This window comes from Ursus maritimus, unplaced genomic scaffold (genome assembly GCF_017311325.1).
Source record: "Ursus maritimus isolate PB19 unplaced genomic scaffold, ASM1731132v1 scaffold_30, whole genome shotgun sequence".
NCBI classification, from domain to species: Eukaryota; Metazoa; Chordata; class Mammalia; order Carnivora; family Ursidae; genus Ursus; species Ursus maritimus.
In genome coordinates this window covers 22,641,253-22,655,326 of record NW_024425564.1, presented here as the reverse complement: position 1 = coordinate 22,655,326, position 14,074 = coordinate 22,641,253, and the positions used below count along the sequence as shown (strand labels likewise).

The 14,074-nt window shown below is 35.8% G+C and overlaps 1 long non-coding RNA gene across 1 annotated transcript in view; it reads left to right on the top strand.

The window, feature by feature from the left end:
• The first annotated feature begins 1,211 nt into the window (after window positions 1-1,211).
• The window catches only part of LOC103664912, a 14,968-nt gene continuing 2,105 nt past the window's right edge, over window positions 1,212-14,074 (top strand). The window contains exons 1-2 of the long non-coding RNA XR_569162.2: window positions 1,212-1,624; window positions 3,009-3,201. This is a non-coding gene — a long non-coding RNA (uncharacterized LOC103664912). The remainder of the gene's footprint in view (window positions 1,625-3,008; window positions 3,202-14,074) is intronic.

Sequence of the window (14,074 nt, the reverse complement as noted above, 5' to 3'; positions counted from 1 at the left end):
ACACACACACACACACACACACACACACACACACACACACAGGAATATTACTCAGCCATCAAAAAGAATGAAATCTTACCATTTGCAAATATGTGGATGGAACTAGAGGGTATTATGCTAAGCAAAATAAGTCAATCAGAGGAAGACAATTATATGATTTCACTCACATGTGGAATTTAAGAAACAAAACAGATGATCATAGGGGAAGGGAGGGAAAAATAAAATAAGATAAAAACAAGGAGGGAGGCAAACCATAAGAGACTCTTAACTATAGGAAACAAACAGAGGGTTGCTGTAGGGGAAGTTGGTGGGGAGATGGAATAACTGGGGTGATGGGCATTTAGGAGGGCATGGGATGTAATGAACACTGTGTGTTACATGCAATGGATGAATAACTGAACTCTACCTCTGAAATTAATAATATACTATATGTTAATTAATTGAATTTCTATTTAAAAAATTAGGTGTAACTTAAGTAGTGAAACCTTCATCTCCATAGTTCATAACTTGGTTTGAAAGAAAATTCAGAAGTATTCAAAGTAAAGGCAACATCATCAGAATAAGAATCTAGGGGCGCCTGGGTGGCACAGCGGTTAAAGCGTCTGCCTTCGGCTCAGGGCGTGATCCCGGCGTTCCGGGTTCGAGCCCCACGTCAGGCTCCTCCTCTATGAGCCTGCTTCTTCCTCTCCCACTCCCCCTGCTTGTGTTCCCTCTCTCGCTGGCTGTCTCTATCTCTGTCGAATAAATAAATAAAAAATCTTTAAAAAAAAAAAAAAAAAAGAATCTAACCTTCCAGAGTGTCTTCTCTGAAGGATAGTATAAATGATAATAAATCTCTGAAGCATGTAGCTTATAAGACATTAATGAAAGAAACTGAAGAAGACACAAATAAATGGGAAGATATTCCATGCTCATGGATAGACAGACTATTGTTGAAATATCCATACTACCCAAAGCAATACAATGCAATCCCTATCAAAATTCCAATGGCATTTTTCACAGGAATAGAACAAACCACCCTAAAATTTATATGAAACCACAAAGGACTCTGAATAGCCAAAGCAATCTTAAGACAGAACCGAGCTCAAGAAAAACAAAGCATCACTCTTCCTGATTTCAAACTATATTAAAAGCTATAATAATCAAAAGAGTATGGTATTGGCATACAAACAGACTCATAGATCAATGGAACAGAAGAGAGAGCCCAGAAATAAATCCACCTATATGTGGTCAATCAGTATAGGACAGAAGAGCCAAGAGCATACAATGGGGAAAGAACAGCCTCTTTAATAAATGGTGCTGGGAAAACAGAACAGCATCATGCAAAGGAATGAAACGGAACCACTACATTTGCAATGGCACTGGCCAGCCCACGTCCTCATTGCTTCACAGTAGGATTACTCCAGCAATGCCCTACTTGGCTTGCCAGACTCTAGTCTCCACCCTTCCAATGCATCTTTCATGACCTTTGCCAACTAATCTCCCCAACCCCAATTTTCATCCTGTTATTTCTCTGCTCAGAAATTCGCAATGCCCCTTATGTTTAAATTCCTCTGACCTGTCTTTATTCACCATATTCACCCAGTATTGTTTCCAGTGGCTTCCAATATGCACTTATGCTCTGGTAAGATTAACTGCTTCTCTGCAAAACTGAGTGTATTCTCATCTTCACACTTAGGCTTATGTTGTTCGCATGGCAATTTATCCTTTCAAATCCTATCTCCTCCTTCTTGTCCCAAATCAAATCCCACTTCTCTCGGAAGTTCTCCCTGACCATTTTAGCTTTAATTCATCTTAGTTAAGCCTCAATAAAGGGAGGACGGAAAAATTGTCAGAAATACAGACTGTTCTCTCTCTCTGTGTCCTCTGTTACTTAGCTTCTGTGTTTACTTTTTCCATTTCTCTCTCTCCTGTCTCAAAACTTCTAAAAATTAGCATATGTAGTATATTACTCCACACTGTTTTATTACTGGTGCTTTATATCTCTTCCCATCTACTTTTTTTTAAGATTTTTTTAAAATTTATTCATTTGAGAGAGAGAGAGAGAGAGAGACGGGGAGAGCACAAGCAGGGGGAGAGGGAGAGGGAGAAGCAGACGCCCCACTGAACAGGGAGCCCTATCCCAGGACCCAGAGATCATGACCTGAGCCCTGAGCCAAGCTGAAGGCAAACACTAAACCATCTTTTTTTTTTTTTAAACACTGAACCATCTGCGGCACCCAGGCACCACTCTTCCCACCTACTTTACAAGACAAAGGAGGGCAAAGTCCACATCTCCTGGGGGAGGGGCGGAGGGGTTCTATAACATATCACCTAGCACAAGGCTATTTATTGATAAATACTGTTTGCTTGATTAACGTACTTAAACAGTTTCACAATAGTTTGAGAGTGCAGAGAAACCAAGTTTCGAAAACCTAGTATGTTCTACAGATCAGTTTTCTAAGCTAAAAATTTTTCACCGAAGGCAGACAGAATCTGCAACATGACTTAAAAAGATAATTTTCTAAATCCTGTGAGGAAAAACTGTCAGGACATTTTAGAATTGTTCTCATTCTCTACTCTATCTGGTTTTCTAGACGTGTCCTTAGAACTACACTAACCAATAAAAATTATATTGGTCAGATGAGCCTAGGCTGTAAGATGACCTCTTGGAAGCCAGTCTTCATGTGAGAAGTCTAACTCTCCTGAGTCCACACTGCTGTGAGGAAGCAAAAAAAAAAAATATTAAAAAAAAATATATATATATATATATACATATATATATATATGGAATACTGGAAAATTGTTTATTTAGCAAGGTGAGTGAATGTCATTTTTTTTTTTGCCTTGGTCACTAAAAATATGACATGTAAATGTATGCTTCACCCAAGGCAAAATTTCTGAAAACAGAACTTACTGACATTCAGAAGCCAAAAAAACCAGGTCCTTCATTGTCAAAGTATTAAAATTATTGACTACGTCGGAAATGCTAGTAATACTAGGCAAATAAAACTTGATTTCCTTTCTAGGAATAACACAAAGGGATTCAGATTAAAAACGCATCTGAAGGAGTCGCTGAATATAAAATCCTGTGCACTTTCTGACAACCGACTCTCTCACCTCTGGAAAATATAGATCCGAGTTTAACCTTGAAGCTGCAGAAGAGCAGAGGTGATCGGAACAACTCTATACTCAGCACCTTAGTGAGTGAGCAGAGGGCAGGTGAGTAATGCATAAGTGGGGGGCATTTAAGTAGCCAGTGAGGGGGTATATACATCATGAGTGAGCGCTGGGCATATAAATAGCGAGTGGGGAGGGGAGTCAAATAAGTAGTGGGGGGCATATAAGTAGTGAGTAGCGGGGGGTATATACTTACTGGGTGAGTTGGGAGCAGTATAAGCAGCGAGTGAGCATCATCGGGCAACGTAAAGTTAGCATGGACTCTTCGATTGAGGAAACAGAGAAGGGCCCTCTTCCACGGGCGAAGTTGAAAAATATACTAATCATAATAGGGTTGGTTGTTTATAGGAGAAAACCTCCCGTAAGCTATATTTATTTTTGCATTATTGGGACCTTTTTAACAGAAACTCCTTTTGACCAAAAACAGAGAAGTTGGGAGTTGAGTATTGCAATGGTTGAGGGGTTTCACAGAACTCAAAGGCAGGAATGCAACTGGCCTTCTGGAAGGAAGTGAAACCAGCAACTGACAGCTGATAGAATCCAGGAAGTGTTCTTGGTCCATATCTGCTTCTCCTTTGTGCATTTCCTCCTGCTTCCTTCTTTCTAAAGACTGCCTTTGTCTGGTCCCTCATTCCACAAAGTGGGTTCTCATTGCAGGCCACATGAAGAGGCGAACTTTACTCTGGGCTTCATTTTGAAATTCCTGCGTGAGAGCATAATTGGCCCATTTTGTTCAGGTTGCCAGAATTTTACAATCAACTGTGGTCTTGGAACAGATTATCTGCTGTAACTCTGGCTGCTTAGGACTGCTTCTGTGGGTTCTTTTTGTAACAGGATATAAAATTTCGTTTTGAAATGCTCAGTTTGTGACCTCCCCTAAATGTCATCAGGGGCGAGAGAAGAACGAAACATCCGAAATAACCTTAAAGTTCAAATTTAAAATAAAATTTACAACAAAATTTGTTCCATGATCACGTCTCTGAGCCATGCTTGTTCAGCAACAAAGTTACATTTTGGAGAGGGGATTGTGAAACGGGCAATTTCCACAGAAGAAGAGTCATTATGGGTTTGGCATATAGTCCAGAAAGAGATGTCTATTGGAAGAGTAGTTGGGATATAGCTTGTAGTTCAAATTTGTGTGTTCAGAAAATGCAATTACAAATGTCATGAAAATATGTTGAAATTAAATATTGTCACATTACATGCAAACAAAAATAATAAACTCTTAAAGAGTCTTGAAAAAAAGAAAATCACAGGCAAAACAGTATTAGGTTAAAAATGCGTTATACAAATTTTATGACATCACATGTAGAAGATTAAAAGGACCCCCCTAAATGTCACTTCATACTTTAACACTGGAGCTTTCATTAATGAAAAACTATTGGTTTTGTAACGTAAAAAGATTATTTTCAGGAATATTACTATGATGGTGGAAACAGCCCCTTGATTGGTTGATACCATATTACCAAGGTGCAAACAGAAAATGATGACATATCAGATTCGTTTACTAGAAAAGAGCAAAACTGAAGAACATCCAAGTTCCCTTTGGATAAACATTTGTCAGTTCAATATCGAATTATTCCAGTATCTTTCATTGAAAAGATTTTCCTTGTCCCCAGTGAACTTCTTTGGTGTCTTCATTGAAAATTAATTGATTGTATGAGTGTGAGTTTATTTTTCGGTTCTCTATTCTGTTCCATTGATATTTGTCCATCTTTATGCCAGTACCACACTGTCTTGATTGATGTAACATTAGTAAATTTTAAGTTCAGGTAGTATAAATCCTCCAACCCTTTTCTTCTTTTTCAAACTTACCTGAGTTTTCTAATCCATAAACACAGTGTATATGTCCATTTATTATTAATTTCCCTCCTCAATTCTTTGTAATTTTTAGTGGAGAGGTCTTAAATGTTTTTGTTTAACTTATTTCTAAGTACTTTGTTTTTCTAACAGTTATTGCAAACTGAATTTTAAATATTAGCAGCAAATCAATGAAATATAAAAGAACAAATTATTTTAGAATATTGACTGTTGATCTTGCAACATTTTTAAATTTGCTTATTCTTTCTGTAGCTGCATATAGGTTGCTTAGAATTTTCTACACAAACACACATTTGCTTTTTATTTCATTTTCTTGCCCTATTCCACTGACTGGAGCTTCCGTTACAACATGAAGAGGGGAAATCTTTGCCCTGTCCAGTACAATAGGGAAAACGGTGTCTCACCTTTGAGCATTATATTAAATGTACGATTTAATAAATATCCTCTATCAGGTGGTGAAGTTGCCTTCTATTTCTAGTTTACTTAGAGATTTTTTTTTAAGTATCAGGAATTAGTTTTTTAATATGTCAAGTGGGTTTTATGCATCTTTTGAGAAGGTTCTATGGTTTTGTTCCTTTTTTCTGTCAATATGATGGGTAATATTGATTGGCTTTTGACTGTGATACCAACGTTGCCTTCCTGGGATAAACTACTTTGTTGGGTGTATCATTCTTTTAATATATCATTGGATTAACTTGCCAGTATTTTGTTAAAGAGTTTGACAAAGGCGTGTTTTTGTTAAGGTAATAAAGGATTTCAATAATTTTTAAGAAAATAAAGAAAGAAAATTTAAGAAAACAAAATTCACATTTTATTTGGATTAATATACATTATTCAAATTTTCTTTTTCTCACCAAAAATAACAACACGTACTGTATTATTTTTATAAAAACAACAACATTTCTATTTTCCCCAGGTAATTTTTATAAATCAAGACAAGATAGGGGTTATGGTTACAGAAAGAAAACAAATATGCGGTCAAAATCCTTGGCCTCTGATTTTGTCTTGACCATGATGTATTCTCCTCTGGGAAAGTTTATGGCTCGTTAGGGTATAAATTCAACAAATGAACATAAATAAGAATCCGATACCAAACAATAGTGAATTGCTTTCTACTCAAACTTCAGTTTTCTCTTTACGCTCATTTAATGGAATCCACACTAAAATCTACACTGAAATAAATTTGTTTGGAGATTTGGAGTTCACAGTCTCTTCTAGTTGTTGGTAATGCCCTTAGCCGACCATTAGAGATTTAAAACAACATATTAAAACACCCACTAGTCAATGGTCAGTCCTGAGCTCTATTATAATATTGTATGAAATATATTCCTTTTCCCCACACCTCTTCAACACTTACTTCTTCAAAGAATTGGAAACTGATTCCTGATGATTAGATCTATGGCAATAATAATGTTATGTTCAAAATGACTTAACCAAGATATTCCCAGAGTACCACAGCAGAAATCACACAGAAATGAAATGTTCTTTCAATGCTGTCTTCTGAAAAGAGAGTTCTTTGAAGAATGAAAGTTCAGACAGTGGCCATTTAACAGGTGGTTTATTAATGTTTACAGCCTTCAGTGGAAGGCCCATGGGCAAATATTTGGTGATGTATATACACACAGCAGCTATTTCTTCCGAATACCAAATATAAGGATAAAGCTATCTGCAAAACTTCTCTCAGGTATTTCCAGTGGTTTTTAAAGTACTTGTAGGAAGCTCTGGCTTAAATGTATAGCTTGATAGATGTGCCTACCATTAAATTAAGATCATATTTTTATTTCAAGATTTTTGTTATGCAAAGTTATTTGACCTCTGGTAGGTTGAAGTATTTTTTAGATATGCTTAAGATGTTCTCATCTAATCTCACAGCTCTCGTTCTCAAACTTTATCAAGGAAGAATATACAGGCCCTTCTGCAATACATAGACATGAAGAAAAATCTTGAAGGGAGACAGATAGGGAGCTTTGTACATGGTGGATGGAAGCTGTATGTCTTCTCTGTGTTTTGGCTCCATCTTCCAACAAAGAATGTTGGCAGAGAGCGTGTTGGGATTGGATAAGTTACTTCCATACACGTTGGCCTGGTGTTGAGTGTGAGCTGTTCTGTGAGACTACCAGAGGTTAGCATTTAAGACTTGTGAGGCGCTATTCTAAGAAAATAGCCTTAAGGTCCTGAATAATGTCCTTCGTTGTTAGAACAGTATTTCTTCAAAGTAATTTGCAATGGTTTCTTGATGTTCTAGAGTATCTTGCTAAGCCCTGAGGAATTTCTCAGGAAATTTCATTTAAATATCAAGTGGTCCCAAGTCTGCGGTGTTCTCAAATCAAAATTTATAATAAACATTAATATTTTCCATCTCTTTACTTAATTCAACTATGTAGACAATCTGCTGGCTGCAAAGAAGACATGTGGAGGTGTGGCCATGAAGATTTTTTTCTAAAGGTTCTTTTCAAAAATAGGACATTTTTATCAACAATGATGATACATAAAACAAAATCTGCTAAGGCACTATAAAGAACAAAGGTTCAACCAGCTATGAAGTTTTCCCATCTAACATTTATATCATTGTTTATACCTTTCAAACATAAAACAAGTATTTGCAGGAGTTCCACAAAAATTTCAAAAGCATCATACCCGCCTATCCATTGAGAACGGCAAACTTCCTTCAGTTCGTTTGCCTTTCTTCCCGTATCGTTCTGAGAGAGGACAGAAATTCCATCACTGAGCTCTAGAGCAGTGGTGATCAATAGAAAAAAAGAACATCTTTAATTGCTCCCCAAGCAACAGATGTTCCCACCACAGACACTACCTTTGACCATTTAGGTATTTAAGGCAAAGGAAGACTAGAGTGTGTGGATGTGCTGGGGTTATTTCTCTAAGGATCAAGTTCCCATGACCTGCATTGGGGGAGACAGTCCACCAGACATACTCTAAGCCAACCCACACCTGCGCTCCAGGTTAGTTCCCCACTTTTCAGTTACCTTAGTGTGAAATTTTGCAGCCAAAATGTCTACATCGGCTCCCAAAGGTAGAACACCCATATTCTCTCTCTGGGCTTGGGATTCATGGATGAACTTCACCGATACTGGTGATTACTCCTCCCTGCTACGTCTACCGTGTTGTCTATGATAGTGCAAAAGACGTGTCTTTCGTTTCCCTGTTTCTTCCCAGTGGAGCTCTTGCAGATCTCCAGCACCTGTTCCTGCTGTGTTTTCAAAGGGACCCTGTTAATCCACACATGTGCTTTATAAGAATCCAACTCCAAATAAAGATTTTAAGTAATCTTCATTTTCATTTTCTGCCAAGTTTAGAGCTAAAATGTCTTCATCTTGCTCTTTACCTTCTTCCCCTGCCTTGGAGCTCTGAGTTTTACTGTTGTTTCCTTATTGACGTGCTTGCTCCCGTTCAAAAGTGTCATTATTTATTTTTCTGCTTGTGTTCTGAATCCATCATTATTTAATTATTTTATTCCTTTCCAATGTCTACCACGTGGACTATTCAGATGACTGGTAAAGCCAAGTACAGCTGGCATCGCATAATCTCACAGAACTCTCTTATAAATACTGTGAATCGTAGAGTTCTCGAAGTATCTGGCAATAATGTTTACTTAGCTGATCAAGCCTTTCATCTTCTAAATCAGCCGTCCTACCTTAATTCACTCGCTTCTTATTTCTGTCCAGATCTCACAGGAACCTGAAGAACATCAGATTGGACTGCATTATCTTCAGCCCTCCAGGCTCCTCTCCCCCCAACCCCCAAATTCAGAGCAATTTGGAAACCAAGCTAGGTGGCCGATTTGACATGACTAGTGTATTAATTTTCTTTGAAATGTCTTTGTCAGATTTAATATCATGGTCATGCTGGCCTCATTAAGCCCGTTGTGAGGGGTTTCCTCCTCCTCTGTTTCGGAAGATTGATATATTCTCTCACTTAAATGTTTAACAGAGTTCACTAGTGAAACCATTGGACCCAATTTCATATTTGAGTGAACAACAAATTCAATTTCTTTGGTAGATAGAGGCCTAGTTAAATTTACCATTCCATCTTGTGTCTGTCTTAGTAAGTTGCATTGTTCAGAGAATGTGTCCATTTATCTAAGTTGTTGAATATATTGACATAAAGTTGCTCGTGATACCTGTAGCTTCAATACTATATTTACACATTTATTCCTGATATTGGTAATATCTCTCATTTTTTTCTTGGTCAGTCTATCTAGGGCTTGTCAACTTTGTTATCCTTTCAAAAAGGATATACATATCATTTTCTCTACTGTTAATCTTTTTTCCATTTCATTGATTTCTCTTCTTTTTTATTTCCTTCTACTTACTTTGGATTTACTTTGCCCTTCTTTCTCTAGATCTTACTGTAAAACATGAGGTCATTGATTTATATATTTATCCCTTTCCTTATCTAGGCCTTTAAAAGCTACACATTTCCCTCTAAGCACTGCTCTAGCCATATCCCACAAATTTTGATATGCTTTATTTTCATTATAATTCAGTTTAAAATATTTTCTAGTGTATCTTGTGATTTTTTTTAATCCATAGATTATTGACAAGTGTGTTAATTTCCAAATATTTGGGCTTTACTCCTCCTATATATCTTATTGTTATTTGTTTCTAATTTAATTTCATTATTGTCAGTAAACATAATCTGCATTATTTCAATCCTTTTAAAGGTGTCAAGACTTTTCTTAAAGGTGTTAAAGGTCCAGCGTATGGTTTCTCTTGGTTAACATGCCACGTGCACTTGAATGTTTTATTCTGCAGTTGTTAGTGCTGTGTTCTACAAATGTCAATTAGGTAAGGAGGTTGATAGTGTTACTCAGATCTTTTGTCTATTTACTCTATCCATTGCTGAGAGAAAACTCCAACTATCATTGTGGATTTGACTCTTTTGCCCTTTAATTACGTTTTTTTAATCTAATATATTTTGAACCTCTTTTATTAGGCATATACGTGTATGATTATTACGTCTTTTCAGAAATTTGTACTTTTATTGTTCTAATATGTCTCTCTTTATCTCTTTGTAATACTCTTTGCCTTGGCATCTATTATATTTTATGCTAAAACAGCTACTCCAACCTTCTTAAGTTTACTGTTCACATGATTTATCTTTTACTGTCATTTACTTTCAGCCCATCTGTGTGTTTATATTTAAAGTTCATCTCTTAAAATATATATTTAAATAAAGTTCATCTCTTGTGAAGAAACTACATTGGGTCTTGCTCTTTTATCTATTCTGAGAATTTCTGACTTCTAGTCGGATCGTTTAGTTCATTTACATTTAATCCAATTATTAATACATTTGAATTTAGACCAATCATTTTATTACTGTGTTCTGTTGGTTCCATCTGTTTTTTGTGTTTGGTGGTTTGTTTCATTGGTTTTATTAAATTTTATTAGTTAACATACAGTGCAATACTGGTTTCAGTGATTCATCACTTATATACAACACCCAGTGCTCGTCAAAGAACAATAAGTTCTTTGATTCTCCAATTCCACTTTCTTAATTTCTTTTGATTTAATTGAATCTCTGAGAGAATTGCCTTCTAATGGGTTTTGGTAATTACATCATTTTGCATTGTTTCAAGTGGTCCCTTCAGGGATCACAATATACACCCTTAATTTTTCACAGTCAACTTAGATGTAATATTGGACCATTTCATATAAATTATAATAACCTTTTTAAAAATACAAATTTTTAAACTCCTTCATTTTTTAGTTACCATATGTATTTAATCTACAACTGTTATAAATCACATAATAAATTGTTATAATTTTTGCTTTAAACAGTCATGCACATTTCTAAAAACTTGGAAGGAAGAAAACAATCTTTTATATTGCTACACATGTACCATATTTCTACTTCGTTCTCATCTGAAGATTTGAGTGTCCCTTTGGCATCAACTCTTCTCCCCTGAAGAACTTCTTTTGCATTTTTTTGTACTGCAGGTTGGCTGATAAAAGTTCTGTCAGTTTTTGTCTATCTGAAAATGTCTTCATTTTGTTTTCATTCTTGAAGGCTATTTTCACTGCATTGAGTTGACTTTTTTCTTCTTTCAGCATTTTAGAAATATCATTCCACTATCATCTTTGTCCATTGTTTCTGACAAATTATTATTATCATTTTTTTTAAAGGAAAGCAGGTTTCATTTTCTTTTTTTTTTAAGATTTTATTTATTTATGTGACAGAGAGACAGCCAGTGAGAGAGGGAACAAGCAGGGGGAGTGGGAGAGGAAGAAGCAGGCTCCCACCAGAGGAGCCCGATGTGGGACTCGATCCCGCCATGCCGGGATCACGCCCTGAGCCAAAGGCAGAAGCTTAACGACTGCGCTACCCAGGCGCCCTCTGACAAATTATTAATCCATATCCCTCCACTGCATGTAATGAATTAATCTGTGGTTAATCTTTGATTGCTTTCAAGAATTTCTTTTGATTTGTGGTTTTCAGAATTTTGACTTTGACGTGCCTAGATGTGGTTTTCTTTGTTTGTTTTTTCTGCTTGAGGTTCCCTGGACTTGTTATATGTGTCAATGTATCCTTTCACCAAATTTGGGGGAATTATCACCATTATTTTTTCAAATTTTTTCTTTCTTATTCTGAGACTGTAAGTACACATATGTTAAACCTTTCCATAGTGCCTTCATAGCTTGCTGACTCTCTTCATTTTTTTCCAATCTTTTCTTTTAATTTTTCAGTTTAGATATTTTCTATTGATCTATCTTCAAATTTACTGACTCTTCTCATTTCAGTCTGCTGTTAAAGTCACTTTGCAAATTTTTCACTTCAAATACCATATTTTCCATTTTTAGAATTTTCAGTTGGTTCTCTTTTGTAGTTTCAATTTTTCTTCTAAGATTTTCTATTTGTTCCTTTATTATGAGCATGTTTTCTTTAAACCCTTGAGATGGTTATAATAGCTGCTTTAAAATCCTTATCTGCTAATTCTAACATCTGGGTCATCTAAAGATCTGTCTCCACTTATTTCCTTTGTCTTGAGTTTATATCACATTTTCCTGTTTCTTCATCAGTCAAGTAATTTTAAATAGCTTAAACATTGTGAGTAATACATCGTAGAGACACTGGATTCTGATATGTCTCTCTGAAGAGTATGTTTTCATTGTTTGTTTGTTTTTTATTTTTAAGCAGGCAGCTAATTTGGCTTTGATTCAAACTCCAATTCTGTTTTGAAAACTCAGTTCTATATATATATATATATATATATTTTCAACATATGAATATATATGTATATATATTACCTTGTGTGTATGGAGTTCAAGGATCAGTCAGAGATTTGGGCCAAGTTTATATGGAGAACCCTCCTAACCTTGCCCTGCCTGTGGTTTTCACTTTCCAGGATTTCCCTCTTCACTTTTCAGTTGTGTTGTCTCCCCAAACTCCGTCCTATGGCTCATGTAGCCAGTAAGCCTGTGGATTTCTATTAGAATTTTAGCCATGTGGCAAGCTAAAGCTAGAGCCTAGCATCAAATAAAAAGCTATCTAAAAACAAGAAAATTATCCTGCACTATTTACTTCTTTCCAATGTAGATGTCCTTTCAGTTTCTTTTAGTTCTTCTGGAGTGCCTTTGGATTATTGTATTTTATATTTCAAATAGAGTTATATTTGTTATCTGAGAGTGGGTTGACTTGATGGAAGCTATTTCTCCATTACTGGAAACCTATTTGCATTAACTTTTCATTCACTGAGAAGTCACAGTTTATTAATCAGTTTCCCCAGTACCTCCATGTAGCAGTTCCCTAGTGTTTATGGTAAGCATATTTCTCCTTTCACAGCCACTGTGAAATATTTTATTTATTCATTGACTGATTGATTGATTTCCTACATATTTATTGAGGATCTCCCATGTCCTAGATATTGGATATATAAAAATGAATAAAGATATAGTCTCTGTTGTTATGGACCTTAGAGTCTAGTGCTACATTGTCCATCACAGTAGTTACTAGAACACATGTAGAACACTTCCATCATCCAAAAACTTCTAATGGACTGTGTTTGTGCAGTGGGGAAAAAAAGGTTTACTTATTACTAAAATATAGAATCATAAAATATAAGAATAGATATATATACAAAGTATGAAAGCTGAATAGAGGTGATGCTACTTATATGATATTACAAAGATCCAAAGGGGAAGAGATTTCTCAAGCTGAATTTTTAATGAGCAGAAAGATTGGATCCGTCATGATAGAGAGTATAAATAGCATAGCAATAAGCCATGAAGACTTGAAGGAGATAAGGGAACTACCAGAAAACTGCTGACTGATACAGGGACCATGGATAGAACACATTTAACATGGAAATAATGAGTTTGGTTAAGGCTATATTGAATTTGAGATGCTTACAGAACATTCGAGGAAGTTGGATGTATAATTATTGAGTTTACAGAAAGGCAGTTTGAGTTGGACACACAGACTTGATGCATAATATGTTTGAGATGGTTGTGAAATTTGTTAGCATGCTTGAGATGCCCCAGAGAGCGTAGAAGGAAAAGTGAAAGGAACCAGCACAATGGGATTATTTAATATTCGTCAGAAATTCTGATATTCTTTGCATATGTTTAGGATAAAGAACAACTGCAATTGTACTTTGGCATTGGTGACACCTGGATTTGAAGTGTTGCTCTACCATTTTATGAAATGTGTGACCTTGAACAAGTCACCTAATTTCCTAAACTCTGGTTTTCTCATCTTTCAAAAAGTATAATACTAAACTTCATGGGGTTTTGTGAGGATTAAATGAAAAATAAACAGGAGTGCCCAGCACATGATAAGATCCCGATAAATGTAATCTACCAGCAGCGTCAGCATCAGTATCATCTTCGTTAGCCTTCATGATAACTTTATGAAGTGGCTTTACTGTCATCATATATTTTAAAGTATTACGACTTACAGAGGACTTCAAGTTGACAAGTGGATGATCCATAGCCGGAATCCAAGTGTTCTGGTATCTTTCCAGGGTTCCCGCCACAAAACTACTCTGCCATAATTTCTCATAGGAATTAGAAATATTTACTTAGTTTAATATATTCAAACGAGTATATATATATATATATATATATATATATATATA